The following is a 22,305-nucleotide window of genomic DNA, read 5'->3' as shown; positions in this document are numbered from 1 at the left end:
GTAGAGAATTCTTCTGACCACAGCAGTCCTAACATTAAAGGAGTCACAGCAGCATTTTATCCCAAGCCAGCAGGGGTATAAATATGAGCAGAACACATTTCTAGAAACAGCACACCTAACAAAGCATCCGAACACCTGTGGCCTTTGTTTCTCTGATGTTTTAGGTACTGAGCTGTGTGGTGCCCTTAATCCGCTCAGTTATAAAACAGGCCTAAGTGTTGATCTCTCCGTGAGCCACTGACACATTGATCCTGCAGAGTTTTTTTTTTTTCCCCCACTTTTGTCTATAATCAGTGAAACTGGAGTATTACAATGCTTTATGGATTATCAATAAAGGCAAACAGTGTTTGAACTAGGCTTAGAGAAAGCAGTAAGACATACCTTAACACTACTTCCTCCTAGCCCATAAAGTGCCTTTTATGGAATAATTTCTACCACCATTGGGATGTTCTACACAGGCCAACCATTTGCTGAGCAGAGTATTCTTTACCTAAAATACAGAGAGTGGATGAAACTAATTTTTAAATTCTACTTCATTTTAATTAATATTAATTAAAATTCGGAAACATGGCTAGTAACTACCACATCAGCTGTCAGGGTACACAGGATAATTCACTCCATTTCCCAAGGATCAAAATTAATGTTGGGAAAGTATGAAATTCAACTTCTCTTTTGGTCAAAATTTCATATCAGATAGAACGTAGAAGAAAAGCCCAAGACATGAGCACATTCGTGAATTTCTTGTCATTTCAATAAATCTATGGCCAACAGGGAAAATAATCAGGCCTTACGTTCTCTCAAAACCTCAATTCAGAGACTGTGTTAAAAAGCAATTAAAAACAAGGGGCTGGAACTAGAACAAATAACCAGTACACAGAGAAACACTGTTGAAAGGGACGACAATGCCATGGAAAGCCCCACTGCTTTGTGTCACCCTGTGAGGGAGCACGCATGTAGACATTCTGATATGCAAATGCCTACAGGCTGGACTGGCGTCTCAGGAGAGATTATTACAGATCAGGCGATAAGTAAATGTTTCCTAGTCCATATTCCTGGTCAGCATGCAGGAGAAGTGGAGGTGCTGAGCCGCCATGTTCTACTCTGACAACAGGCAGGGGCACAGGGCACACCACCACGTCTGCTGTGAGTGACCACTGCCAAGGAGGCGAGAGCTCAGCACCACGAGGCCAAGCAGAGAAGTAAAGAAACTGCAGAGAGGGCAGAGAAAATGAAAAACAAAAGTATTACACAGCACTAGCAGGCATGAGTGGAATAAAGTATACAGTAAATGCATGGTGAGAAAGCCTGCGTGAATTACATGTCATTTAAAAGTCACTTTAGACCTTCACCCTTCACGAACAGATTAATGAACTAAAAATAAATTGGAATGAACTTGATTGTACTTGTAAATTACAATAAGATTCAAAGTAAGGCACTCCAAATATAAAGGCAACACTAGTCTATATGCATATATAATTCAAAAAGATGATACATGCTAACAAAATTACACACACACACACACACACACACACACACATACACACACAAACACAAGCACATACCTGAGCCAAAAGGAATATACATGTAAGGTGAGAGAAGAAGGGAGTGAGAGCAGTGGAGCTGGGAGAAAAAAATCCCAAACATGGCACTAAGTAGCTTTGTTCATAATGTCAAGTCTGTACTTCGCTTTCCCCATCTGAACTATGATGCTGCTGACATTAACAGCAATGCTTATTTCAAAAGCTGCTTTAAGGAAACAGAAGATGCAGTGTTTATAAAGAACTCCCAGAGTGAGTATAAAGAACGCATGCAGGTAATGTTTGATGGATATGTGGAGAGTTGCCTCATTAGTAATTCAAGAAAAACCATCCCCACAAAATTAGCAGATTAAAATTACTATGAGCGTATGGTTAGATAGGTACTCTTATGGACTACTAATAGAATTATAAATTGGTGGCTTTAGTATAAGAACTTAGGAAAATGAATCCAATTACCATCGTATTGTATTTCTTGATAATTCTACATATGAGAATCAATTTGAAATACTGGGTGGAAAAGAATAAAGGGCATGGTAGACAGAAAGATCGGATATGGACCTCAAGACATTAAAATCTAAATAAGAAAATAAAAAGCTTGACGTCGTTTGGCTAGAAAGCTGTGTGTTACGTAATGACGCAACTATTTATTTTCTATAAATTTCTATATGAGGCAAGCAAAATTAAAGCCGGAATTTTTACATGCTGACTAACTCACTTGGTGTGCAGAAGATGACTTCATCAAACTGTGGCAGTGAAACTGTCAACTGTCTCTTCAGTGATAGCTCCTTGACTGCACATAGGCCCGTTGCAAGCACAGGGGAGGGGACCATGAGACAGAGCCATGAGAAACTGTCAACTAATCCAAATCCGGGACACAGAACTGGAGACTTCTCTTTAGCTCAAAAGAAGATCTCTGAAACTGGACACCAATGCACTTGACAGAAGGAAACAAGCAAGCCAGGGCATGACTCTACTGTGAAGTCCAGAACTGGGCTCAGTATGAAATGCCGTCTCATCCCTGCTCTCCCTTTGGATAGGTAAAGTCTGTATGATTTGGATGTGAAATGTCACCACAGAATGAGTTTAGAACCCTTCACCTCAGTTTATAGAGCAATTCTGGAGGCTCTGGGGCCGTGAGGACCCAGGACCTGACTGATGGAAGACAGCTCTGTGCCAGTCTAGCTCTCTTTGCTTCAGGGCCTCTGGCACATGCTGCAGCCTCAGACTGAGCCGCATCTCCTTCCAGACTCAATGGGCAGAAGCCTCCCTTGGACAGCATGCGTCACGATCAGGCTCTCCTCCCTTAAGCTGTTACATTACAGTGTTTGGTCACAGTGACACAGAAGGAACTAAAATCCATAATTGCTTTTTTAAAGAAGCAAAGTGCGTCTGAGAGGATTATTTAAGAAGAGCACACTTCTACCAAAGCCTGGGAAAGTCAGAGCTAAATGGGAGGCGCACTGAACAGGGAGAATTAGGACCCAGCATAAAGTCTTCCCAGGTGAACCATTCTGAATGTCAGAGTTCAGGAAGCATTTGGGAAGTTGTGGTGTGAAAACAGGCAATCAGTGCTGTGCACTCACTGTCTGCTCTCTCCTGCTCTGTTACAAGCCCCTTACCTAAGTTTCCTTGGGTCCCTTCATTCCAAGTATATAAACTTTGGCCCTTTTCTAGGTAATTTGATTAAAAGCAAACACCTCCTGGGTAATTTGATTAAAAGCAAACACCTCTTGGGCTTACCACACAAAGACTCACTCCCCTAGGCAGAAAAAATCAGAGAAATAGCCATGATGAAGTGTTGGGTATTTACACCTGTGCTTCTTTCTGAACCATAAAATGATTTAGAATCAAGACCAGAATTCTATTGTTGATACAAAAGGATCACTAATGCTAATACAGTTTATTTGACTAAATATTTTAATTATATATAATACCTACAATAAACACAGACCAGTAGGTCACCTCACTCAACCAGAGAAGCCGCTTGGAATTAAAACTTTTGCTGTGTGACAGTCCCATACCCATGCCCCAAGCCAAAAGCCACAAGATCAATAAACGCCCTGAAAACGTGGTCATCCAACTCATTATTTATGGTTGAGAGAGGTGTTTTAGACACACCTAGTAAGGGTTCGGTTTTACAGCAGTGATTGTAAGGTATGACATCTGCGATCACTTCCAGAATTATTCAGGAGGGAAGGAAAGGAACAGGGTGCAGATGAGAAGAGGTGACTGTGAGGCGGAAGGGATGCTGTGGAGAGAAGAGGGACTTCCTTGCCTGACATGGAAGGAATAAGGGTACAGACAAGAGCATGAGCCTATCATGGCTGAAGACGATGGCGGAAGATACGCGGAAAGATATGTTGATATAATTGCTACAGCAGCATTTGAATAGTTCCACAACCAAGTGTTAAAAGCAGAAAAGTATACATATCTTGAAGGTCATGAAACAAGCCCCACTATCCTGAGACTAAGAAACATGCTATCGATACATTTCTGAGTTAAAATGACACAGGCCTCCCCTTGTTCCATGAGAGAAAGTATACAGCTCTCATCGCTCAAGCCAGCCCCAACCCAACTTCAATCTCTGGTGTAAGTCGACAGATTTTTAATCTGTACTGAATCTTGCACACATGTGGTGCTTAGCCCATTTCACGCTCCCTTTCAATTTTCTCACCAGAATCTTAGAGAGGTGCCTAGTAGATGCAAAACTAATAGCTTCCCTATGGCTCATGCTGACTAGAAGCTGTTTACACTGGCAGTCTTGCTTGTGAATGCCCGAGGTAACTGTGCAAGTAAAATATTTGTATTTGCCTAAGGAAATGAACTAAAAATACAGCCTCTGCTGTTGCATAGACAGCTTGTAGTTTCATACCAGTGTGCTGCACTTGACTACCATTGATGGTGTCATCATTGTCCGTATAGCATTAATCCAGTGTTCTAAACAGCTAAGGCGAACTGCCCAGAATTTAATTCACAGAGTCCACTGTGAAGAGTTCAAATGTTGAAGAACTGGCTAGCATGGCAGCATTTCCTGGTTGACCAATCGGAGAGAAGGGCACGGCTGTCCCTCTTGGTAGGGAAGCATTACTTAGGCAAAAATCGAGTATACTAATAACTTTTTATCAAGATAGGTTCATACTTACACTGATCAAATGTCCCTACAAGACAGAAAGGTGGGTTTTGTTTGTTCTGTTTTGTTTTTATTTTCTCTGGGGGCGAGGGGGGCGAATAACACTCTTTAGTGTAGCTTACTGCATGAGAAGATGGAATGTTTGGAACAGGCACGTCACAGAACAAGAGAGGATCTCCGTCTCATAGAAAACACCTGCCATAATCATCAAACACTTGTCAATCGCTGTGGGCAGTGTTGACTTGGCTCACTGTTTAGCCTTCAGCACAGTAAAGGGAAGTCTGCTCAACTTTCCTGGATCACATCTAAGATGGCTCCATCCTTTTGAGGCCGTTGCTCGTGTACTCATGTAGGTAACCCCACAGGGGAAATGTCAAATCCCTCTTCCTAACATAGTTTTACTTTGTTGTTGTTATTATTATGCACGTGACATGTGGGCTCACACGCGTCGTGACACACATGCGGAGGACAGAGGGTGGCTCTGTAGAGTCAGCTCTCTCCTTCCACCATTACAAGGGTCCTGAGAGTTGAACACGGGTCACCAGGCTTTGGAGGCAAACGACTTTACACTCAGGGCCACCTCGCCGGCCCCTATCAAGGTTTTCAAAGATTCATATCTGGATATAAAACTCTGCAACTGCTAAATCAACTCCTGCTGTAGATAGCAGGCTGCAGTCCCGCAGTTCCTGCAGAGGTAACGCGACTACTGAAGTCGGTCACCTAATTTTCTGCAAGGACTGTCTTCTCTCACTCATTTCTAAACAAGAGATTCAGGAAGTGAGTGGCTGTCACATCCTCCCAGCGGCAAAAATCTTCCTGCCTCTGCCTCATAAGCAGTGGGATGGCAGGCATCAATGAATCAGTCAGTTGAACCAACAGTAGTTTCATAAAAGTTATTCACCTGGGCACGTGAAGCTTCTACTTCCCATGAACATTGAAACAGGCCTCCTGGGAACAAGGGGTCGGCCCGGAAGATACCTCTATTCTCCCGCCTTGTCAGTTCCCATGATATTGGTTCTATTATGACATCCCCAAATTGCTAGTGGTGGTTTTATAATTCCATTAAGATCCGAATTAAATGTTATCTTTATAAAGTCAAAAACAGAAGCCACCCACATAGACAATGTAATACCTAAGTTATCAGTACAACTGTATTCTCCTTATTTAATCCTAAAACCATGACTCTATTGCAGCTAGGATCTTGCAAAGACAAACATAAAAATAGGGGTTGACAATTTACTCATAAAAGAGTGCTTCTCCCAACTGCCCATACCTAAGAGAAGTTGTTCTGCCAATAGCTTAGCATAAATAGCATCCAGGACATACATGGACATACATAGGACAAACAGTTACATAGTTTTTATATATAGTATGTAAAAATCAAAATGCTTCCAAATAATACACATGATTTTACCTGTGAGAAGGAAAGAATTAGTGATTAGCTTTTCTCAAATGGTAATTTCAAAAGTGAATACTAAAAATTATTAAAGTGATAATGTATGTGTCAAAGAGATGCATTGGGATTCTGTCCTGCAAACACTGAAGAACGTACAACATACAGCAATAATTGATAATGCACTGGCAGTCCCTGCTCACCTATAGTACAGCAGCAACAGGTCAAAGCACAGGCTTGGAGCCAGCGTGGCTGTCAGCTGGTCAATGCATGGCCTCGGTAAAGCTCTGGAATGTCATTGGAGAGATGGTTCTATTGTCCCTTAATAACGAAGTGTAAAAAAATAAAATTAAATTAAAAAAAAAAACTGGCTAAGCATCTTAGGTGGCAATATTGAGTAAGCAGACAGCAGCCTGTCAGGTAGCAAGTGAAGATTTTTCTGACAAGGAGGAGAAATAGAGGTGGGAGAGTATAGTCAGCCTCTTTGTAACGTATGCTTCTTAGTTGAGTGTGTGCGTGCACAAACAGCGGACCTACCCTAAATGTAGTTAATACCTTCTAGTGGTAGCCCAGATGAAAAAGTGTGGAAGAATGACATTTTGCTTTTTGCCTACTTCACCTCAGTCTCACTGATAACAATTCATCTATCCTGTTGCTGTGTCACTCCTTCAAAAGTATTAGAAACAGCTTCTTCAGCACTCCAACACAGACTAAAGACCAGCAGCCCTCCACGAATCCTCTGGCCCTTCATCATCACATTAGCATTGCTGACACAGCCAGTCTCACAGCCCTTTTTATTAATATGTACATCCAACTGTGTGTGCGTGTCAGACGTAACGTATATATGTACGAACCTATTTATCCATGCAATTTGTCCTGTTCCTTTAGGGAACCTTCACCGATCCACTACTACTTTAACTTTCCCAACCTATGACCTGCAATACCCTTAGCATCCACCTTCGCCCAACAGGCACACACAGCAGCCAGCAACCAGTTCTACACGCCACAGCCATTCTCTTTTGTCTCTGTGGCAAGCGCTATGGTCTATAATTACATGTTTGCATGAGTATTCAATCCCCTATGTTCCCAACTAAATTAAAAGCTCCATAAAATCAAAGGCCATGTTTATTTTGCTCACAACCATGTTCCCATGTACCTGAAAAAGTTCTCAGGACGACTGTCACACAGCAAATACTGAAATAAAAGTAACGAGGTGATTAAAGAAGGACCCTTCAGGAGTGTCAGCAAAGCGACATTATTGTCAAAGGAATTGGTCCCTAGCCCCCAAATCTGCTGAGAGGTCCCATGATTCTCTACATGCTAAACAGCGATTTGACTAGAAATGGATGTTATGCCCTTCACATGAGGTATTTCCTCCCCATCACTGTGAGACACTGAGTCGGCTTTTCTCATATAGAAACAGAAGCCAGAACTGGGAACTACCACTCTCCACGTCATATTAGCAAGAATTACAATGCCACACGGCAGCACATGTTGGGGCGCCAGGACGAAACTAGACAAGTAAGCTGCAGTAGGATACGCTGACCCTAAAGTAGCCTGTAAGTAAAACAGTTTGGCAGAAGATGCTAAGACTGAGTATTAGGCACAGGATACCTAACCACACAGTTTCCAACCACGGCCTAAGCCTGTCAGTCCTTAAGTGTATTGTATAAAGATGCTCAAGCCAGCCATGTAGACAGGACCAAGGAGTTAGAAATATCTGCCTAAGTCACTTAGAGGTTTACCAGTGGAAAATAAATCACGAAACAACAGTGGCCATTTGTGATGGGATGTTCGGCATCGTTGGGTGCAGTAAGCCTCTAGTGGGGCTGCACCGTGAATAGATCATTAGAAGGCTGGAGTCCTGCAGACAGAAGCCCATTAATATGCTTGTTTAAAGTCATTAGGGAGCATGGAGCAGTGGCTCCTGTTGTGTGGACAGTGAGTGAGGCAGAGCCCCTGCTGAGCTCCTGACCCGCCTGTGTTCATCAACCCTCATTTGTGTCTAAGCATATCTTGCACTTATGTGATCAGCTTGTAAGTCTACATTAATGTTTTCACATTATCAAGATAATATTAATATCTTAGATCTATCCAAATTAAACAAGTCAAACAAATAGTATAAATCCTCCCAAATGTTATTTTCTATGTGTTACGGTTAAATAATACCAGTATTACTCTACTGAATGCAAGAACAATCTTCACTAAGTAAGCAGAGTACACAATGTGAGAAATTGGCAGGTCTAGGTTGACAACATGGTAAATAAGATGTGTTGAGCAAAAGGGTTCAAAATAGCTGAGTGAGCCAGAACGTGCCTAACTGATCCCGAATCACGACACAGCCTCTCAGTCACCAAGCAGCTCGCATTCTCTTGCCCCATACGGCCTATCTACCAATTAGAAGATTCTCAGAGTTTGCCCTGAGGATAACTATACATGAAGACATTTAAAAGGTATAAAATAAACCTGAAAGTTCAGACTGTGGCTGATAAATGGTTGCTATGTTACTTTAAACAGCACACTACATATTTCTAAAGAGTCCTACATGCATAAAGACACTCCTAAACACCCTGGAGAAGAAGCTGATAAGCTAGAAAGAAAACCAAAATAATGAGTAAGGATGAAGCAATAAAAAACAATGAAAGAAAACTAAAACACAAAAGATCAACAGTGCTAAAGCCATATATGTAACTCAGCCAGCAGAGAGAGCAGTGGGCTCAGACCCCCAAGTATAGGAGGAAACAGCGGGCACCGAGCCCTGCCTTCTCAGGGCTACAGAGCTCCTGCCAGCCCCATCATCCCTCTCACAACACCTTTCACACTTCCCTTCAGTGGCACCTCCACTGAAAAGACAGGGTGAAATGACACTCAGAAGAGGAGAGTGGGTCCACATTTCCAAAGTGCTTAGAGAAAGACTCAACTTGCAGCCAGCACTACCAGTCTTGTGAGCTTTTTACAACATCCTTTAAAGATTCCAGCCCCAAAGGCTAATCCCTTGACATTCTCTTTGGGACTCTAAATGGGCTTATAAACTCAGCCGGTTCATAAGCATTACATAAGCCCTTGGGTCATTCAGTCTCAGGAATCGTCTATGCTCCGCAAGATGGAGGTGAGAGCCAACACAACACTGCACATGCAGTAGCAGCCTTGGTGACTCATCAGCAAGATAAGCATTCTCTCTACACTCTCTGGACATGGTGGCCCAGAGAGCTCATTCCTGCTTCAGACCTTATGTTCTTTCATAAAATCATACGCTTCTCAGATTTGGCTACACAGGCTGTGATGGAAAACGTTATAAAGTACTGATGATGGTCAAACCCTCTGTTTGCCAAAGAAACCAGATGTGTGAGGTCTGGCCGTTCTATATTAACACAGTCAAGCTACTGCCATGGTAGATCCACAGGGATTCTAAGGTTCTATGCACCATACATCAATGATGGACTACTCAGTTTCCATGTTGGTCTTTCGGGGGACAACTGGGGTGCTCAGGGTGCTCTCTGGCTATGGAGTCAAATCAGGCTCCATCCAGCTCTAAGACTTAGGATAGCCCCTTCAATGGAGACAGCCACCAAAGGAGAGGGGGCACCTCTTCCTCCAGCCCCTGTTCCCTGGAAGACAACTATGACAAATAGTGAACAGCAGGTGTTAAGCAGTGAATGCAGCATTTCTAGAAAGCTAGAAAGCAAGACTGGGGTTTAAAAGAACATAGAGAAGAAGCAAAAGGAAACAAACGAACAAACACTCATCACGCCCACCTTCCCAGTCTTCTCACTGCCGTGTTGAAAACAAAGATAGTATCAGCTCCAGGGGTGAGAAAGAAGGTAGAAGCAGATGAGAGGCCTAGAGACCATGAAGGCCTGGAGGACAGCATCTGACAAAACCTGGAAGAGATACAATGTTTCACTCTATCAGCCCAAATTGAAGGAAACCTAAGGAAATCCAGAGAAGGGATAGATTGTTTTGAATTAAATGAAAATTTAAAATGGAAACAGTAACAATAAGAAAAGTCAGAAGAGCTTTGAGATAGCATTGTAAAACCAATCATACAGAAGCTAAAGAGAAATGGCATAATAATGCTGCTTTTCAAAAGAAACAAACTGAAGATGACCAATAGTTTGATTCATGCCTTGAGCATGAAGCCTCGCCAGCAAGGTGTGGACGGTAGCCAAAAGGGAAAACTAAAAGCTGCCTGCTACTTTTGTTGGTTCACAAGGGCCATGTGAGACTGACTAACAAAAAGAAGCGGACGCTGCACGTTAAGTTCAAATGACAGACGATGCCCACACGAGTACTTGAAAGCCACTGCCAGTCATTTCAGCATCGGCCCACGCTGAGCTCACCATTATGAACAAAGCTTCCCTGACATTACTAATCACAATGCATATACACAAAACACGCTTTTTCTGCTACAAAGCAAAAAGCATTGGGCAGAAGAGGGCTCAAAGTGTCCCCCTCTCTGCCCAATGAGACATGGAAGACAGGAAGTACTCCATCAGGAAAGAAGGCTTAAAGAGTGAGATAACTGATTAAAAAAAAAAAATCACTGCACGTGTTCTCTAGCACAAATGGCTAGGGTTCTTTATCTCTTTAAACAGGTGTGGGGAGAAGAAGGGGAAAGAGAGAAGGGGGAGGGTTTTACTATATTTTCTTTTGTGCATTGTTCCTTTATAGGCTGCTCCATCCACTTAGAATAGGAAGGAGGTCAAAGACCTTGAGCCTTACTTATTCTCAAAACAAAAATAAGGCCTAGCACATGGCAGCCTCTCAAACATTGTTTGAATGGATGGATGCATGATTCTTCACTGAAGTGCAGCTTGCATCTTTTTTATCTTTTCTTAAAATCCTGAGGACATGCTAATTAAGTTTTATAATAGACATATTTCCCTATTTAACATATAATCAAAGAACTAGAAATAACTTTCTGTTCTCAAATTTAGATGTTCAATGCATATATTAAAGTTGCAAGGCTGTTTGCTTTCTAATTGCGTCCTCTCAACACATATATAGACACAAAGCTACACACACAATGGATCATTTATATTGTGAAGAATACAACTCAATCATAAAAAGGTTTCACAGAACAAAACTACAGCATGCGTAGATTCGTGTACTGCAATTAGTTAGTTTTACTCTTTGAAATAAAAGGTGGAAAAGATCTGAATTCCAATGATAAAATTTCCAGGTTGGAACATTTCAATAAAGGAAGAAAAGACAAAGGTGCTAAACAGGTTTGAAGCAGACCTGGGGTGTGTTTGAAAATTATGCAGCTCTACCTAAAGTATTACACTCATGCCAATGAAATTAGGAGCATGGCCTCCCTTGCTGAGTGAGCTGATTGAAAGCTGTGGTGTGAGCCATTTCCTTCCAGGCCCTGGAGAAAAGGAAAGGTGGGAAAGGTACTCTGTTAATGAAAATGCATTACAGGAACACTGAAGTTGAGTCAGAGCGACTGGTAAGTTCAGACTGTGATTGCGCCGCAGCTCTTTCCTGTCCTGTGCACGATACAGCTGCAATGCTTCTTTCCATCTTAGAGGCTGAGGAGGATTAACACACTGATAAGAATCAGCACTGTTCACTAGGAATGCCAGGAAAAGTACTGCTGAACCTTCAGAAGTCAAAATAGAAAAAGAAAGAAAGAAAGAGGAAAAGAAATTTAAAAACAAAAAGTGCAAGCCATCCAATGCCTCTCCAATTTCTCTCAGCCGAAGTGAGATAATCCCAGCCCTTCAAACTTGTTCAGCATTTCAGATTCACAACCATCTTTTACCTAGTATACTGTTGGGAGCGGAGAAATGCAGGCTGATATTTTCTCATCTGCATGGAGAAGTGTAGGGTAGATAGGTTTTTATAAGGTAGGTCCATGAAGCCTGCCAAAGATGGAGACAGGCCTTGGTGGCTCGCCAGGAATGTACTCATTGTAACTGCAGCAGTGACATACACCACGTTCACTTTGGATGTATTGCATTCAGTCACTCGCAGGAATGGTCGCCTTTGCTGAAGATATGGCAAACTGAGCAATTAAATGAGGTGTGAGTTTATAGCTTGTTTCTCTTCTGGAAAGTTTCCTCCATTGCTAGAATTTCTTTCATTTCTGGGATGTTTCCTGTGCTTCTTTCTATATACCAATAAGCCATCAAATTATGGGAAACTGGGTTCTGAGAGGAAAGTTCACAAATACTCCGTCAATGATTTTTCTTTTCAACTCTTTCACGTCTTGAAGCAAAAGAACAAGTTCTAGGCCTAGAACATTTCCCATCCTCTCCAAAATGGCTTTTAAACAGGTAAACAGAAACTTCTCACGCCTGTAGCTTTCTTCGGCCTCAGCCTCCTGGTCCTGAAGTTACCTGGGCTTAACCACAACTAGCTCCTCCAACTCCTAAGCAAGAAGACCCTAAAGCCAGTAAGAACTCTGTCAGCTTGCCCAGGGTGGTTCTACTTTTAGAGAGAGCCGGGGAACATCCTTAGAACAGAATGCCAGGCACAGTGATAGAACGCGTACTAGGACAAATTGAAATTGTGCAGTTTGAGTCTTAAGTCTAGAAAATTCTTTATAATAAAGACAAACAGGGTCTTTGGAGATGGCCCAGTGGTTAAAAACACTGGCCGTTCTGTCTAAGGACCCACATTCTATTCCCAACATATACGTGGCAGCTTACAGCTATCTGAATCTCCAGTTCCAAGAGTTCTAACACCAAAACTCTCTGCTGGCCTCCAAGTAAAGGCACACATGTGGTTCACAGACGTACATATAGGCACAGATTCCGTACAAAGAATAAAATAAATTTTATAAGATTGAACTGGGCTGGAGAGATGGCTCAGCAGTTAAGAGCACTGCCTATTCTTCCAGAGGTCCTGAGTTCAGTTCCCAGCAACCACATGGTGGCTCACAACCATCTGTAATGAGATTTAGTGCTTTATTCTAGCCTGCAGGTGTACCTGCAGGCAGAGCACTGTATACATAATAAATAAATATTTTTTAAAAAAGATTGAACTGACAGTCAAATAACACTATGAACAAACAAATGTCAAGGAAACTTGTTTCAGGAATAGCTGAGGCCACACCTCACTCAGTTTCATGTCACAGATTTGAGAGGGTATCTTTTTACCCAGGCTACTGACATGCCATGGTAATATGCATGGAATATCATTTTTAAAAATCATTGCCAAGTATTCAAATTTTAGCAAGAAAAGGGAGCTAGTGGTGTAGGCAGTCGAAAGAAGATGTTACAGACTCCTTTTCTGATGGAAGAGGCACAGATATCCTTCACATCTGGCATTACACCGACTCCCTGAGAGTGGACATAACCAATCCCAGCTCTCACTGTCCCTGGGTTCAGTGGCACTTCCACAATGATCAGCTCATTCCCTACCACCATTCCTGTCAATAGAAAAGCTATTTATGAAGGCACAGAAGAAGTGCATCTCAGGGGCGGGGGTATCCCTCTAATGTCTCCTCAGAAGAGTGGCATCTTCTCTGTTTGTTCTTCCCAACAGATGTTGCCTAGATTCTGTCTTTTAGATAGTCCCAGGAAATATTCAGGCTTTGAGGTAACAAATACCGTATCTTGCTTGGCTACGTAAACTACCCGCATCAGTGGCCAGAACAGGCATATTTCTCATTAATATCTCACCAGCTTAAATTAAGACATTCACAAAGCTCCTTCTACTGTTCCACTAGACTTTTTAACATCAGTGCAACTTAATCATTTGCCATTTGTATGTCTGGATGACTTAGTAATCTGCCAGCATCTATAGCCTGGTAGACATTGCGGTAGACCGATATCATGAGATGGTAACCTGGTAGACATTGCAGTAGACCAATGTCATGAGATGGTAACCTGGTAGACATTGCGGTAGACCAATGTCATGAGATGGTAACCTGTTCAGGTGAAAGCTGAATATAAAAGGAAGAGAATGGGCAGAGTGTTACATGGAGGAAGACATGAGCAGACGGTTACCATGTACTGTTGAACTTAGGGGACTGGAGTTGTTCCATTAGCTCTGACAATGCACTTTCTAGGAACCAGTTCAGTTCTAGCACAACACAGAGACAACTGCGATGAAAAGTACTGTGAAGGTCACTAGACTGATGACTACAAACCCACTGCAGCTTTACTTCTATGGAGGACTTGGACATGCATCTTTCAACTCCGACCTCCATCCATGCATGCAAAGTATCTTCTGCCAATCCAAAACCACACATGCCCATGTGCCATGGGGTGCCTCTTGATTTTGAGCATACTGACTGTTGACTATGAACTTTGCCATCATGAGAGAGAGACTCCAAGGTCCATGCAGCACCAACCACACAGGTAAACAGACAATGTGTAATGGGAGGATTCTGAAGATTGCATGTACAAAAATATATGCACGCAAATGCATGACACAGGAATGGGCATACAAACATACTCATGTCTGGCCAAGGAGGGACGGCAAGAGGTATTTCTCATTATAGTCTATTTCTGCCACAACAATTTTTCAATCCCTTTAACTCCCTTCATTAAACAAAGTCCTTCTGTGCTAGAGGACATGGAAGGAAACTAAAGGGATGCATACATTGTGTTGTTTTTGTTTTTTTTTTTCCCACAGCTTAAGTGAAGAAAGAACAACACTATTGCCCAAAGGTCAAGCAAGACCACTAAAGGATGACAGTATTTAACATCACCGCTGGTAGGGCTAGTGTCAGCAGTATCACATAAATGTCTGTGACTTTAATGAGACTATGAGTTGACATCTAAGAGAAAATGATAGCATAATTTATACCTAATGTTTTGTCAGCAATCATACAAGAATATGAGATGTATGCAACTGAAACAGCATATTTACATCTGGTTTCCTATATAAAGAAAGCTGATGTGAAATCCTAGACTGCATAGCTCTTCTCTATCCATCAGAAGGGACGATAAGAAAACCCTAGAAGGAAATGCTATGTCGCTGCTTTTATTTATGGTATCATTTAGCAATTGCTTACTAAGTACCAGGCACTATTAACGGAATTTTAAATATAATACCTAACCTTCACAATAAGCAGAAACTGTTACTCTGCCCTTTCCGATAACAGAGGCCCAGAGAATTCGCTCAGTGGTGAAGTAACCACATAGCAGTGTACAACCACTACTCACCACGCACCGTATCAGGAGGAAAGGAAAGATAGGGAAGGCATATGTCAAACGGACGACAGTTATGATTCAGGGAAAAGTCACGCAGTGTTTAGTCCAGAGAAACAGCTAAGGAAGAATATAAATTATAAGCCCAAGTCCCACAGAAAAACACAGTTAAACTCCATTTATGTGTTTAAATGAATGAGTGTTGAGAGAAGCCTAATTGTAGACAAAATGGAGACTGCACAAAGTATAAAATTAAAATGAGTAAGCTTACTCTACGCAGCCTGTACACGTGTCAGTTGAGACTGGATTCCTTTGGGATGAGCTCATACTCATGAAATTTTGACCTATAGTTAACTGTATAATAAAACTCATAGTAACGGGAGTAGAAGCTTCCCGAGGGCAGGTAGTAAGTTCATGTGGAGAATGGTGCCTCGCACTTGGTGATGTCAAGACACATGGGGAGGATTAATGTGCTCATGTGCCCATCCAGTCATTGAAAAGTGAGTAGAAGACTGAGCATGGGACACTGCGCTAGCATTCACCTAACCTATGCTGAAGTTTCTGACCTCTAGATCCTAACTGCCAAAGCCCCTGCTCAGAGGTGTCACTTCACAAGGACATGTTCCTGGAATGTTTGCTCGAAATCAGGTCAATGTTCTTTTAACTGAGACCTTATCAGCGATCTAGTTGGGCAAGGATTTCAAGAACACTAAGAAGCAAAACATGAACTTTGGTACATTCCCCACCATCACAGGAAGCACAGAGTCAACCACAAATACTGTATTTTCTAGAGCTTTCTTAAGAACTATAAAGTAACTCATTTGCAGAAGTCGTTGATTTGGTGCATGGGGACTGGGCTGTTTTGTGAGATTGAGGAAGCAAATGATGGCTGACTTCCTGGAGTGACTCATGGCTGTAACCCCCTTTTACTGTATTAATAGAACGGGGGGAAAATTTCCAGGAAACATCTATTACCACAACAACCAAAATAGAAAAGGGTGGCGGATGACTTAATGGCTAAACAGAGAGGACTAGTCACCTATTCTTTATCAGAAAAAGAAAACAATAAATTAAACCAACACATTTTGAAATTGTTGGCATCTTCAGAGTCCTAGAGACATATTTTTTAATACTATACAAGATTTTGTATTAGCAGAGATGTCATTCAAACTCTAGGTTGATTATAAATGACCCAAGTTCTAAAGAATTAAGCAGGCCCTCTTCAAACAGCCTAATGTTTATTCATTCCTTTGAGCCTGAAATCAACAAAGAATACCAAACCATGTGCCACTTCAATGGTCTTCAAGAAACAAAGAGCTGAAGGGAAAAGTGAAAATGCCAATGAAGCCCCATCTCTGCTGGCTGTTGCTGCCAGTCTCCTCACCCTCCTACTGGAGGAGGCTGACATCAAGACAGCTCAAGGACTAGCTATGATCTATGCCTCAGGAATACAACTACGCTGAGTCTAATAAATATCCACACCTACAAGACTTCATTCTGGCTCCAAAAACTCTAAGTGTCCTCTGTTTCCTCGCCGCTTATCTGGATGGAAGCAAAGTAGCCATGATAAGGTAGGTCAGCATCAAGTGAAAAACACTAACAAAAACCATTGCTTAAAATTAATGTGAGAACTGGGAGAGAGGAGAGTAGAATTTGGAGCAATGTCTAGACCATAGTTCACGCTCAAGAATCTTTATTACAGGTCTCATTGCTGATGTTAAAGCAGTGATCCTAAGAAAGAGAGTATTAATGTGTCACAGAAACAGAAGCAGTTGTAAGGACATGTATGTAAACTAAGCTTTTTCTATTTGTTCACCTATGATGCATCATACACCAAAGTGAAACTATGTAAGCCACAAAAGCACAAATGGTGTTTTCCTTTGACTTACTTACGCAGGATGGGATTTGAACCCACCACCTTATACTTGCTTGGCAAGCACTCTACCACTGAGCTATACACTCCCAGACCCACAAAGGATGCTATATCAGGAACTGTCAGTTGGCTGTACCTGCTCTGATGATATTAATGGTAACGTTCACTGAGTATGGCTAAGAAAATGATCTGTGCAGCCATCTCTACCTCCCTCAGCACATAAAACCTTTTAATCTAATCAGCTTCGAACATCCTACAATGACTGCCATCATTACAGAGTACTGGGTCAGGGGGCAGAGTAAACATCTTAATCCCTCTAACATTTCCCCACACAGATATGCCTATGAAGACCTGGACTATGTCACTCTAGGAAAAAACACATGACCAGGAATAAGACAATAGTGATACAAATTATTACGTCACTCCAACAACTTGAATAAGCCACTGCTAATGATGGGAGAGATTCAAATTCTATCATGTTAAAGGAAAATGTAAAATTATGTCCATCCTTTGTTGCATATCATACCAACTGTAGACCTGGGGATAAAGAGTTGATGCAGCAGTTAAGGGCTCTTGCTCTTCTTGATGAAAACCAACTTTGTTTCCTATCGCCCCAACTGTATTGCTCACAACTCCCTGTAACCCCAACCGATCCTGCACTGACTTCTGGACTCTGAGGGCACAAGCACTCACATGCGCACATACCACCCCACCACACACACACAGTTAGAAAGGCAAGCCTTTAAGAAAACTATAAACATATATTGATGAGCAAAGAAGTTATAAAGAAACTGAGCTGTCAAATTACAAAAATACGGGTTTATTTAAGTAAACTTGTTTTATTAATCTTAAGAAGTTACATACACACAGATACATGGGAAAATCTTCAAATGTATCTAAAGTCCCTAAAGAAAACATATCTGAGATGGACTTATACAACAGAAACATTCAAGAAAATATAACATTTTCCTACTAACAGGAACTTTTCTTCTTAACAGCTGCATGAATGTGTGTCGGTTACCTTGCCAGTCAAAAGCAGGCACTTGGAACAGAAGCTGCAGGCTTCTCAGAGGCCTAACGGACAGAAAGCCTGGAGAGGCAGCACTGTGCCAAAACCTCCGGCAAGCAGCATTTTGTGGTATTTGGGAAGGCTGCTCATATTACACATCATCTTCTTCTTCTCTAATTCCTGTCATGTGAGCATCAGTGTAAAGGTTGAAAAAGGTATGTCCTTAAATTTTCCGGAGCTTACACCATCTTTAATCCAGATTCTAGCTCAGGATACAGACACTGTCCACTCCGGTCCTTCTAGTTGCCTACTCTGCATTTTTATAGTCAGTGATACTCGATGAAAACACCTCTGGACACTCAGCTTAGTCTCCATAAAATGAGAATAACCCCTGGCATTTAGTTAGATATCAAAGGCTTCTGAAGATCAAATAACATAATGGCTCTCCATGTATGTTATAAGACACCATACAATATTAAGGGATTTTTATTGGCCTCTGTCACTGTTAATATTATGTTTGAGACAGAAGAAGAATGAAGGCTCTGTGGGAATGGTCTAGAAGAGATCTGTGGCACAGAATCAGGTCAGAGACAAAACGATAAGGAAACAATATGCCTTTCTGTCTATTACAATAGGGTGATATAAAGGACTAGACAGTAGTGTGGGACATCTGAGTGCCTAGAGCATCCTCCACAAATGGTGCTCGCAGAGCAGAGACACAGACACAACATGCTTCTGCCAATTCTCAGTTAAGAACACACTCAGTCCGGTTCAGAAGGTAACATCATTTGAGAGTATTTCCAGCCGACTCAATAACACAGGGAATTCCGACGGCCAATAAATGACAAAAAGTACAAACAAATTAAAGTCTAGCCTTAAGAAAAAAGAAAGTCAACAACAAAAGGCCAGTGTCATTTGTTATGAAAAGACAACAGGCATTAATTTGTATGTCCTGATTTATTTTCTTCCAGACCCAAGGGCATATACACCTGATTTTTATGTAAGAATGTTCTCACAAAGCCAGTTATTCTGCCCAGCATTAATGAAAATTCACCTTGCCAGCAAGCAGGTGACAATGAGTCGTGCAGGCTAGTAGGGGAGAAAATACATTAGACAATACAGGAAATGTCCAGCCTGATGAGTGTGGGATCACTGAGGTAAACAATTAAGTCAAGGGAGCAATAAAAATGTCCTTTTCGCCTACTTCCAACATGAACTCTACTGGCAGTGTTAGACCACCATGAACCTTTTCATGGATTTTCAAATACTCTCATGCCCAGAATACGGTTCATCCTTTTATACTTATATAACTGTGAGTCTCTTATTCAAATCTGCTTTTCATTTTTTTTATGTTGAATTCTCTACCATCCATAGTTTTTCACAAGTCACATCTTTTCCTGAAGATTACACACTCACACCTTCAGAAAAGGATACACATACACGTGGGATATTCCTCTGTCAAACTGGTTGTGAACAGCAGTTCATAATAGTCTTAAAGAAAGTCAGGAGTCAATCAATGTTCTTCTTCTTAGATTGAGTCTTAGAAACAGAGATTACACTCCGTGGTTTTCAGGGCCTCTTCCAGCTGCAAATTACAGTACGATACAAACAGAACGGACTTTCGGTATTGCCTAGCACAGTGATTCCTGGCTACCTCATGGCATCCTTCTGATAGTCCAGTGGGAATGCCTCAGCTTTACTTCCATACACTGAAAGCCATGCTAGGATCTTAGGATACATCTACTTGACAGGGGAAAAAAAAAAAAAAAGTTAAAATAACTGTGACTCTGAACATCGCAGTGTCAGCCAAGGACTCTTTCCATGACTGAACCTGCTTTGCAACATTTTAATCAAGTTGAAATGTGAGGCAAACACTGAACTTAGACTGCGGTTCCTTCAGTGGTGAAAAGATACTCATGGGGAGGGGGGGGTCACAATATCGACTGAGTGGGTTTCCAGAGCATTATAAAATAAAAGACCATAGAGAGATGTAGTGAGAATTATGAAATTTGGGTTTCTTTAAAAGCACAGAAATATCATAAGAATATGTTTTCATTTTCATCCCAGGTGTATGGATATGCGGCTGCTTCTGACTGTCTGTAGCAGCTATGGTTTGCCTGGTGCTCAAGCCGAATTGTGGTTCTGCCAGCTGCAGATAGTCTCTACGATTGTTTCACGTTTGGAATTCTGGGAATTTTCAGAAGTTATGCAAATCCTAGAGGCCTGACAGCCAGGTTGTCTGTGGTTGTTGGTTGCTCAGGGGGATTGGCTGAGGTTTGTTAGTAGCCGTGCTCAAAAAAGAAAGAAATTAGATTGAACGATCTAATTTCTATTTCTATTTCTATCTCCCCCTTCTACTCTACTTTCTCTCCTTGCTAATGGTAGTGAGGGAAACCAGAGACATAAAGGCTGGGAAAGAGAAGAGCCCACAAAGTAGCAAAGACTAGCTACAAGCAATGAAGCCACAAGAAGAAACTGGATACAAGGATACCCCCCCCCCCCGCCATCTTTCTTTCTCTCCTATCTAGTGATGGGCGTTAAACCGAAGGGTAAAGCGTGGGAAAAGGAGAGCCCACAAAGTAGCAAAATCAAGCTACAGAAGGTAGCAGTGTAGAACATAAAATTAGGAGCATGTGTTAAGAAAAATCTCATTTCAAGTTACATGTGTATATACACAACTGTCAATGTAAAATATACTTCTTCCTGCCAACTGTAGAAAAAAGTGTTGGAAAGTCACTATCACAGAACAAAGCACACAGGGATAAATAACTACAGAGCTGACACCTACACATTTACAGAGCCAATTAGTATGCAGAAACAGAAAAGCCAATCTGGGGCAAAGAATCACACTCCCAGACATCACATTCCTCCCTCTGAAGAGCAGCCCAGATATACCACTGGACAGAGCACACAAGCACATGCACACATACTCACAGGTACACATGCGGGTGCACGTGCATATGCACAAACACACACACACACACACACACACACACACAGAGAGAGAGAGAGAGAGAGAGAGAGAGAGAGAGAGAGAGAGCTCTTCTCTTCCCATGCCTCAACCTCTCAGGTCCTGTCATAGGAGACAAGGTTTCTTTAGCCCTTCTAACCATTTCTTTATCTCTGTATCTTGTCGGGGGAGAAGGCAGGGGACAGAAGGAAAGGCAAAGAGAGACGAAGAGTCCAATTCCTCACAGATTTTTGTTATTAACGCCCCCACCTCAGCCCTCCACACTGTCTGCTGCATGGAAGACTGAACCTGAGCATTTTCAGACTTTTCGGGATATTTTCCTTTCTACTTCCCTGGCTGAATGGCTTGGTTTGAGTAATTTTCTCTTTCTCCTGGGGTTGGTTGCTAAGAGACACTCTATTACTTCTCTTTCTCTTATGACCCGATTACTGTGATCAGCAGAGGCAGCATGCAGGCAACATCCTGACATGGCTCAGACAAGATCACTGGGCCTGTTACAAAGTGATGGACTTTCTTAACCCACTCACTACCACAGATCTAGATTCCCTGGGCTGCTTTCCACATGAAGTCAAGGATTTAGCCTCTGTCCCATGAGTGGCTCTGGCGGGTCATGGTGCCCATTGCCATGGCCACTAACACGCTGCACTGTACTTTAAGAGCTTCATGCTACCTATTACAAAGTTTCTTACTTCACTAGTGGAAAGCAAGCCAAACACTCTCCATCTTGGTTAAAGACTCTTAAGGTCCTTGCTGGCCAGAGATTTTAATTTCTCATTTACCTTCTGCCATAAACAGCCAGAGCAAAGACCACATCTTTTTGTTTCCAATCCTATGCATCTCAGGGCAGAAAGCAGAAAGCACCCTGTGTGGTCGCTCCATGCTTGTGTGATGGAGTGTAGAGCTTAAGCTCCTCCCATCTCTGGAGGCTTCTATTCGGCTTGTCAACCCACTGACTTCAGGGGGGGAAAGACTTCAGCAAAGGGCAAGAGTTTCTTCTAAAAACAGACCTCAGAAAGGGCCAAGAACTGAAGCCACACGAGAGTAAATGTGTGAGAAAGGAATAAAGATCCTCACTGGGGACCATCGCTATCCTGGGTTGATATTCCCTTCGTACAGCTTGGAAGTTGCTTATCTACTTATTCTGTCAACCTCCCCATGGTAAATTCAACCTGGAGCTTTCCGTGGGCTCACAAGGTGGACTCAGTATGTGAGAGCACCAAGCCAGTTGACCCGAGTTAATTAACAAAACCCAAAGGTTGAAAAGAGTACTGAATTCTATGAGTA

At 42.0% G+C, this 22,305-nt stretch overlaps 1 protein-coding gene across 2 annotated transcripts in view; it reads right to left on the bottom strand.

Annotated features, from left to right (window-relative positions):
• Lpp (LIM domain containing preferred translocation partner in lipoma) overlaps positions 1 to 22,305 on the bottom strand; it is a 441,832-nt gene that overhangs the window by 353,140 nt on the left and 66,387 nt on the right. The gene's annotated exons all lie outside the window — the stretch shown is intronic.

This window comes from Acomys russatus, chromosome 8 (assembly GCF_903995435.1).
Source record: "Acomys russatus chromosome 8, mAcoRus1.1, whole genome shotgun sequence".
Lineage (NCBI taxonomy): Eukaryota > Metazoa > Chordata > Mammalia > Rodentia > Muridae > Acomys > Acomys russatus.
This window is presented reverse-complemented; position numbering and strand designations above follow the sequence as displayed.